Genomic DNA, 10,635 nt, shown 5'->3' with positions numbered 1-10,635 from the left:
GACAGAAGCAGGAGGGAACACCCTTCGTCCTCAGCCCTCCTCCCTTTCCCCCAGGTTGATGCTGTGAAGTCCTCCCCAGTTATTACCCACTCCCACAGCCTCCCCTCCTTCTTGGCCTTATTAACCTGTCTTGCCCCTGGGTACAAACATAAATTGTGCACAAATGCCATGCAAGGAAGTGATGCCTCCTTGACTGCCATTGGCAAATCAGAGGACCTAAGCATGTGTAATCACACTCATCAGAAGTTATCTCCCATCTAAGCATTTAGGTGTTGTCCGTAGAGCATTGTAGTTCTGCCAGAGAGCTGGCATTCCAGTTTAAAGCAGCAACTTCATAAAGGCATTGTGTGTACTTCCTGTTATCGACTATTCACTGTGGTTGGTCCTCCAGATGTCACAAGGAACTTATCAGAGTGTAATGACTTCATGAAAGTAAGAGAATAAAGAAATAGCTAGCATATAATCTTTCTTCTGGCTTTCCTTTTGTTATACATGAAGCCATTGCTTTTTACCCTTATAATTTTTCAAGGACAACTACCATCTTTGAGACCAAGTCTCTCTAAAATCACTCCAGTCACCCTAATTACTTGTACATTACATATAGGATATCCTAGCCTAATGGTACAATAAGGCTATCAAATGTAGGTGTTTTTAAACCCTAATGATTATTCTAATAAGAGCTTTAGCATCATTATTCCTATCCCAACTTAGTGAGCTCAGTGACATCAATTGCGCTCAATGGCAGTGATGGAAGTTAGAAGAGGAACATACATATTTTCAAATGTTGAGGTAGAGCCCAACACCCAGGCTGCTGAGAAGGGAGGAATGACAGATTTTCTTCGGCTTATTTGACAATGGGAACAATTGCTTCTTCATGTAGAGACAAATAATAATGTAACTGCTTCATTAGAATTAGAAGCTAGGAAGATTTGGAAAATGAATGACCCACGAGAAAAAAACCTAAAAGATATCTTGTAGTATTTTATTGCTAGTGGTCTACCCACTAATAAACATATTTTGTGACTGCATTGGAATTTGATTTCTCAATCAGAAAATACATTCACTTTATTGGAATATTTTTACATCTAGTGCTTTGGGAGAAAAGAGTGGGAATATAGAAATAGAAAAATTACTTAGATGTGTATGTATAGAGCCAAGTGTAATTCTGTGCATGTTTAAGCATAATCATCTAAGTATATATTTAGATAGATAGATACACAGATAAATAGATAGTCATACAGATAAATAGATAGATAGTCATATAGCTTAAATGATTCAAAGACAAATTATCTGACCCTACAAAGTAGAAAGACATTTTTCAGCTAATGAAGTTATCATTACCTCTTTCTATAATATAATATTCTCCACCGAACTAGGAAAATGTAGAAAAGCAAAATTAAATTGGCATTACTGAAAAAAAATGGCATATATTTGTTGGATGAAGAGATTCCAGGCACTGCTAAATTCAAGTGAATCCAGAATACTCTCCACAGTTCTGCAAAATTGATGTTCTGATCCTGGTTCTTTTAGCCTACCTTCTGCATGCTCTTTTCCCATTATTTATCGTTCTCAAAGATAATAGAAAAGCTTGTGTAAAAGCTAACCCTAAATCATTTGTGTGCAAATCTATTACATTAATATTTCTCCCGTATTTTGTATTTGCACACAAACGTTTCCTAAAAATAAAATATAGGCACCTTATAGGGAAAAAATAATTCATTATTACAAATTATTGACTTACTTAAAATTGACTCTGCCTTAAAATTAAATGAAAACAAGATTTATTTCCTCTAATTTTCTGCCATCAGATTATTCAGTAAGAACTCTTAATCTGTTTTCTGTTGCCATCAAGAAATACCGCAGACTGGGTAATTTATTTAAAACACACACACACACAAACAGAAGTTTGTTTGGCTCATGGTTCAGGGCACTGCAAAGTCCAAGAGCATGGCATGGGCATCTGATGAGGGTAGTCCCATGACAGAAGGCAGAAGACAGAGCCAGTGCACAAGAGAGACAGGGAAGTGGCCTAACTTACCAGTTATCAGAAGTCCACTCTCATGATAATTAACCCATTCCCAAGGGTGGAGACTTCATGGCATAATCAACTTTTAAAGATCCCACCTCTTAACATCATTATAATGGCAGCCAAATTTCAATATGAGTTTTGGCAGGAACATTCAAACCACTACAAGCTCTATTTTATTTTTAGTTCTATCTGTATGTTTGTTTGTTTTAATCTATGTCTAAATTAATAGGCTTAAGTAAAAGATCGATAACGTTGTGTGGTTCAGAACTTGGACTTAGAAGCTAGAATGCTGGGTTCAAATCCTGGCTTTACTACTTATTAGCAATAAAGTCCCTGGGCAAGTTAGTTAACTCTTCTGTGCCTCAGTCTCTTTATCTGTAACACAGAGACACTAATAGCTGCTAATTCATAGGTTATTATGAAGATTAAATGTGATATTATAAAGAAAATACTTCCAACAATGTCTGGCTCAGAGCAAGTACTAATATTTTACACCATATAATTGCCTAGGCATGCAATAAAAAATTGAAGAGACTGAACTTCAAATGAAACAAACACAAAATTATTGCAAATCCAAGGTTTCTTATGAAAAGGCTAACTAAAGATACATGAATAGGTTTACGCATTGAACAAATAGCTAAGGGTTTATATATTGGGGTCTGGCCTTTGCTAGAGAGAAGCATCATATAGAGAGAAAAAAAGAAGACAGAAATATGATGACATTAAACTAAAGGGACACCTTATGGTGAAGAACATACAGTTATCTTTCCAGTTCAAAAGACCGGATGAAAAGAGGCACTGTAGAAGAGAAATTAAGAACAATGATTAAATGTCAAGAAACCCCTATACAAAAAAAATTTTATTTTAAATATGTAAATACTGCTTAATCTGTTTTCTGCCACACATTTATGGTCATACAGAGAAAGATCTAAATATAAATCTTTCATGACTCTTGTCTTTATTTAGTTTTTTCTCTTTTTGGCTTAAGGCACATCAAGGAAATATACCTTTTTATAAATTTAAATAATGTATTTTATAGAATCACAGTGACAAGTTTTATTAGAGATGTTTATGTATGACCAACTTTCAGAAAGGGGCTCATTATGAATAAACTCAGGGCCTCAAGAAAAACATTTACAGATAGACTCATTATCTCTGTAAGACGATCCAATTTATTCTAAAAGACTCCTAGACTGGTAGGAATGCTGTACACACGGAAGAAGCCATAACAAGTCACTTTGGGTTAAATACAAATGAGTAAATAAACCAGAAACCAGGTGTAAAACCAGGTGTAAAAACAGGGTTTGTGAGTTTCATATGGGCAAAGTGTATGACAAAGAAAAAGAAGCATTAGCTATTAAAAAATAAAAACTTGGCTCCCATGAGTTCAGTGTACTGCAGTGGAAACTCCCTCAATCTCACTAGACTCACAGTCTTTTACCTGGGTAAAGGACTATTAAAAATTAGAAATAACTCACGTGCACTGATAATTACTAATGATGATTTCTCAAGGCTGTTTGCATAGAATAGTGATTAATTTTATATAAAATGATCACTCCCCATTATTAGCAAAACTGTTGACAAACCTATGAAAAGAAATGTTAGCACACATCTCTGGGTAGTTCAGATCTCTTTCTATTCAGCCCACACACCTAACTCAAACTGGCTTAAGAGAAAACAAAACAAAATTGTTGAGCACAAAAGGCTTTGCTAGGTCATGTAAATGGAAGGCTAAGGATAGCCTAAGGTTTAGGCGTAAATTCCCTCCATCTCTCAGCTCTGCCTTTCTTTATGTTGATTTCATTATTTCAGTTTTCCCAGTGTGGAGGCAAAGATGACCACCAGAAGCTCCAGGATTTCAACAATGACTGGTTTAGCAAGTTGTTGTTGAAAGAACATGTCTTTCCCCCAATAGTTTGAACAAAAACACAATCCTTCTGGCCTGAATCTTACATATAAACCTAAAGTCAAGGGGTGAGCCTGACCACATGGGCAAAAAATGGTGGAGAAGTAATTGCCCAAAGATAATGTGAGGCTAGACAGAAAAAATGTAACTAGACAAGCGTATCAACAGATGTCCACTAAACTTACTGTTTCAAATTGTTATTTCAATAATGCTAGTTACTTATTCAGCATTTATTAACACCGTCTCTATGCTGAGTACTACCAGTGTTGCTGATGATACAAAGCTGAAGAACACATGATATCTGCCCTCATGGAGCTTACACTTCATGTTTTAACAACTAGTTAAAGTAGTTTCTATGATGGTCAGGATTAAAATCCTGGAGAAATGAATATAACACATATTTTATACTTTTATTTACTTCTTGCTGTATTCTCCAATTATTTTTTTGGTGGCCTTCAAACTTATATTTGAAAACTATTTTTTAATGTGGATGGAATCTTACTATCAATTATTTATATATTAAGAATAACATTATTAAATGTTGATTTTAAGTATGGTAATATGTACTCACTAAAGATAATCTTTTTATATACATGTTTCCAATCTAGTTTCTGTGTATAGAATTTTTAACATTGTTATACTTGCAATGTGAATGTAAGGTTGTAGGATGCTTTCTCCTAGTTATAATATAAAATCTGTCCCATGTCATGGCAACTCTATATAGATACCATGTTAATGACTGTAATCAATTCCTTCAAATAACTATATCACAATTGATTTAACCAATTCATAATACTGAGCATTTAAGTTATTTCTAATTTTTCATTACTATGAAGACTAGCCTAATACATAAAGCTTTTTTTCTGAACTCAGGATTATTTATTGAGATGGAGTCCCACAAAATACAAGAAATGTAATGGTTTTTGGTATATAAATCAAACGAATCACAAAAGCAGAGTACCAATATACCTTCTTACTGTCAATGAATACAACAATAAATGTCTTAGTAAGAACTGAATATTATCATTTCATTTTTTAAAATCCTGCTGTGTTAATGAGAAAGAAATCATAGACATGATTTGGATTTGAATTATTTGCCTATTCATAATGTTGAGTACTTTTCCATGACTCCAAGCAGTTTCATTTTCTCTTATGATGCCTATGTACTTTTTTTTTTTTTTTTGACAGAGTATCTCTCTTTCACCCAGGCTGGAGTGAAGTGGTGGGATCTCAGTTCACTGTAAACTCCGACCACCCCTACCCTTTAAGCGTTTCTCATGCCTCAAACTCCTGAGTAGCTGAGATTACAGGCACCCTCCACCGTGTCCAGCTAATTTTTGTATTTTTAGTAGAGACGGGGTTTTACCATGTTGGCCAGGCTGGTTTCAAGCTCCTGACCTCAAGGTGATCCACTCGCTTCAGCATCCCAGAGTGCTAGGATTACAGGCGTGAGCCACTGCACCCGGCCGATATACACTTTTAATATCTCAGCAGGTATTTGAAACTGTGAGAAAATTATCACATTTAAAATAAACTAAAGAAGTTAATAAGTAAATCTCTCTCTTAAATGGGGTTTTCTTTGCGATGAGAAAGTTGTTACTCCTTTTAATACTTAGCCTTTTATTATATGTTTGTGATTGAGTCTAATGACAGTGAAATAGCATTTATGTTTTATAAGTTGGTTGAAAATCTAATCTTCCTTGAGAAAGTATTGGCATTTTTGGAACGAATAACCACAAAACGCACCCAGAGCATTATAAATTGATTTTTTGGCTAGATTGAAATGCAGGTGGTGTTACTTCTATAGCAAATGTGATGCATACTCAAAGAAACCATTTCTATTTCTTTGCTATTGAACTAAATATAAAACTCATTCCTCAAGGTTTCTACACCTTGTTTTGGACATAACAAAAATAAATGTCTATTGATTGGTTTCTGAATAGTGTTTCATAAAGTGCTCCTAGGAATTTATCTTACATAAGGTTAATCAAACAAACAAACAAACCATAAACTCAATGGCTCAGATGCTGCTTTGTGGGTCTCAGGGTGAAGATGAAGGATTAAATTGCTGGTCTTTCCAATGGTCACTATAAACTGCTGCTATTTCTATGTACTGGAAAATTATTAGAAAGATGAAAATGAAAGACTGAAGCTATTTTATATGATCAGACAAAACACTTTCTCCCGTATGGATGTGGATAGAGAAGACGACAAATTGTGTTGTCTTTTGGTAAAAGTTTCCTTTTCCCCATAGTAATTTGAACTAGAATATTTCTAAGAATTATTTCCCGGACCTTGGAGATGTTTGTGAGTGCCTGCAAGCTTGTCTTTCTCCTAAGATAGATCAAAGGTCTCAGTTACAATGAAAAAGCTGAGCATAACCTATACTACTATGTTGAATCTCTTGCTATTTTGCCACTAATTTGGAAGGTGTATACTATAGTACATTTCGTCAAAGCTCTGGTGGTGTTATCTTAGATGAAATAATTTAATTTTTAAAGAATGTATTGTTATGTCCTATAGATTTTTCTAATGAAAGGGAGAGATGGTGGAGATTAGGTTGTCCTCATTACTTGTGATTAGGAGATGAAGATTTCCTAGTGAGGCAGAAGCATGTACAGACTCACACCATGAACAACTTAAGACAGGATATTGGGCTAAGCTAGAAAGTAAAAAGAGGCTGAGCGTGGTGGCTCAACACTTTGAGAGTCCGGGGTGGGTGGATCACCAGAGTTCAGCATTTTGATACCAGTCTGCTCAACATAGAGAAACCCTGTCTCTACCAAACGTAGGGAAACCCTGTCTCTACCAAAAATAAAAAATAAAAAATTAGCCAGGCATGGTGGTGCATGCCTGTAATTCCAGCTATACAGGAGGCTGAGGTTAGAGGATTGATTGAGCCCGGAGGTCAAGGCCACAGTGAGCAGTGATTATGCCCTGCATGTCAGCCTAGGCAACAGAGCGACACCCTGCGTTAAAAGAAAAGAGAAAGTAGAAAGGAATTATAAGGTGTTTCTTATGACTTTTTATTTTATTTTGCTTGGAATTGAGAGTAATTTTCATGCTTTGAGTTGTTTTTATTTTTCCCTATGTTGCAAAAAAAAAAAAAAAGGAAAGCATTTGTATGTGTATATGGAGAGAGAGAGAGAGAGAGAAGAACACCAACCCAAGGCTAGAGAGAGAATTACAGGAGGAAGGAACCAAGTCACAGAAAAGAGGCATCTACAACTTATGTTGGTCCTTGAGTAGCCTATAAAACACTCTGTTTACTAGGGTGTACTAGAAAATGGAGATATGTGATATAGTTTGAAGGAATAGTTGGGTGGTACCACTAAAAAAAAATGTAAAGTATTTTATAATTATATTCTATTTTTTAAGATAAATAGTTGTACACATGTCACTGAACAAATAGAACAGTTAAAATCACAATACTCAAGATTTTTTAATGTTATGGTACAAAATTAAAGAATGCAGTGATGATAAACTAGTTAATGGAAAACACTCAAGGTTATACATTTTAAATATTATGCTTGATTAAAATATAATGAATAAAAGGGAAGACTTGGGCAAGAAAAAGAGAGAAGGCATGAGAAAAAAATGGAGAAGATGGAGAAGAGGAGGAAAGAAGAATGAATTAATTCAACTGGTTGTATTGAACGGTTATTATGTGTTATGCACTGCATCAGGATCTGCTCAAATAAAGGTGAAAAGTGACATTATCACAGTAAGTTCAGGGTATGATGGCAGCAAATTGGAGTGACAATTAAGCAACTCAGAGCAGACAGGACAGGGAGATTTTCCCAGAAATTTGATATCTGAAGTGATGTGCAGGAATTCATCAAGCAAGAAGGAAAGAGAAAAGGGCATCCCGTGTTGACAGAGCAACAAACACTTCACAAAGAAGGAGGAGAGCAAGATTTACATGATTAAAGCAGCTCTGCGTGGCTAGAAACAGGAAAACACAATTAAAATGATGTTATTTTTAGAGCTGATGAAAAACGCCGTAAATCAACTTCAAATAATCTGTCTGAGCTATGCAACTTAACAGGTGTCTTGACCTACATGAGAAAGCCTAGACAAACACAAAATTTCCTTTAACTAGAAGTACCAGAAACAGTGTTAAATTGATTTTCTAGGTCCCTGAAGCAAAAGACCCTAAAGAATGGTGTCCCTAAGGTTATTAGTTATTCTGGTTTTACTCCTTTTTTCAAATCTTTAAATTTGAAATAAATTTGATCTTAAAAACAATAAAATAATGTACTATAGTCTCATATGTATGTCTTATTTAATCTTCTGTTTTCCAAATGAGAAAACTCAGAAAGAAAAAGGATTTTCCCCAGGTCATACCATTAATCTTGCATAGAGCCTGAATTTAGGTCCTTGCTGGTAAGTCTGTGACCTAGGTTACTGGTTTGAGCAGATCATTGGAGAAAAATAAAAAATCAAAGCGATAAGAGTCATTGGAATTGGATGCTGGGGCACTTTATGTTCTCAGCACATTATTTAGATTTCTAAATTCTGCCTCTGTAAATTTCAGCTAACAGAAATGGCAAATCCTGGGAAAATCTTTAATATTGTCAGTTGTATCATACAACAAATAGACAAAACCCACATTAGAAAGAAATGTTTTCTCAGACATCTGTATTTCTATTTTATTAATAAAGTATATAAGAACTTTTTCAGTTATAGTGTATAATGGATACAATGAATATAGAATGGAAAAAGAAAGGGGAGATGAATATTTTTAGGTTAAACTACAATAAAATTACACTTAACCGCTTTTCATTTGTGTTAACTGTGGTTTTCTTTATGTAAATGGGTTAGGAGCAATTAACATTAAACAAAAGAAACTACACCCTTTAAAGCATACTCCCTTTATGAAATAGTCTCAATTAATCACTGAGCTCAAATTATCATTGTGTTAATAGTGCGTCTGTAATCAATTAGTAACAGACAATATATTTACAGCGGGATAATTCAAAGAAAATGAATCTAGAAAATGCTGAGTTTAGGAACTTCCTAATTTCACTCTTAGAGTTAGAATTCAGAATATTGGGATGGGCCCAATACTTTGCCAGACCTTCAGATAATGCTAGTCCAGAGTAAGTTCACATGAGGATAAGGATGAGATGTTCTCACAGCAAAGATTGAAGGAAACAAAAAAATATGCTTGATTATCTGGCATTCTGTATCCAGTGTTGTCAGACTCTAAGAATGTCCATTAAGAATCCCAAATTCATTTGAATAAAAGATGGTACTTTCAAATTTAGTGAGGAAAGTAGCATCTAATTATAATGAAAGAGCTGCTTCCCCAAAGAAAAATATCATTTGAAAAGGACTTTTTAGTATTTACAGTGGTTAAATATATACAAGTATTTTATCACTATTTAGTTTATTGTTTTTATATTTTATGTATGTATTTTGCATACACATACATGCACACACATATATACATGTATGTGTATATATATTTATATATATATATATAATCTCAAATTGGTTCTTGAATGCTGTGACAGGGGTTACTGGAGAAACCAAATACATAAACAAATATAAACAACCACAGACAGGAAAAGTAGAAAATGTTAAAAGAAAATGTTTCAACAAGTAGCAGTAAGGTGAGTTTGAGGAAATTTTGTCACGAAGCACAAAACAGACCGGTCTAGCATGTCTTGCATTTTTAGTGGATGTCCAAACCAGTATTTCCTAACCTTGGCTAATTATCAGAAGCCCCAAGGGTGCTTGTTAAAAGTAAAAATTCCCTTGGTCACCATAGACCTTACTGAATCAGAGTCTTGAGGGAGTGACCTACAAATCCATGTTTTTAACAAGTACCCCAGGTGATTTTGATAAATAGCCCAGGATGAGAAATATTGCCTAGGTCAGGGATGCTCAGCCTTGGCTGCACATTGTAATTGGTTGTACAGGTTTTTTTAAATATTAATGTCTGGGCCCCACCCTAGACCAATTAAGTCAGAAGCTTTGGGATTGGAGTTCAAGCACAAGTGTTAAAAATGATTACAGGTGGCTGAGCATGGTGGCTCACACCTGTAATCCCAGCACTTTTGAAGGCCAAAGATGGCAGATCACCTGAGATCGGAAGTTCAAGATTAGCCTGACCAACATGGAGAAACCTCATCTCTACTAAAAATGCAAAATTAGCTGGGCATAGTGGTGCATGCCTGTAATTCCAGTTACTTGGGAGGCTGAGGCAGGAGAATAGCTTGAACCTGGGAGGCAGAAGTTGCAGTGAGCCGAGATTGTGCCATTGCACTCCAGCCTGGGCAACAAGAGCAAACCTCCGTCTCAAAAAAAAAAAGAAAAAGAAAAAAAGATTACAGGTGATTTTATTGTGCTACCAAGATTGAGATCTACTGGTTTAGATAAATAATATGCTAATAGAATACCACTCTAAAACAGGAACTGATGTCATAATGAGTGCATCTTCAATCTGTGAATAACTAGAAATTTGGAAGAAAAATAGAAAATTTGAGATATTTTTAGATATTTTCATGACTACAGATTGGTGAATCTATTCCTGCTGCTTGCCATTTCATGTATTTATTTTGAAATAGATAAGGAAGTAGAAGGAATGGAGGAAACAAAATGGAAGAAGTCCCAAGCATATTCTGAGTAATTAAAACCTCTAAAGACATTTCACCCATTCCCTTAACAATTATAATTGAGCTTATTCTGTGTA

The sequence above is a fragment of the Aotus nancymaae genome, unplaced genomic scaffold (genome assembly GCF_030222135.1).
Source record: "Aotus nancymaae isolate 86718 unplaced genomic scaffold, 86718_ANA_hifiasm-v0.15.2.pri h1tg000020l, whole genome shotgun sequence".
In the NCBI taxonomy this organism is placed as follows: domain Eukaryota; kingdom Metazoa; phylum Chordata; class Mammalia; order Primates; family Aotidae; genus Aotus; species Aotus nancymaae.
The sequence above is the reverse complement of the archived record's forward strand: the minus strand, read 5'-3'. Positions refer to the sequence as shown.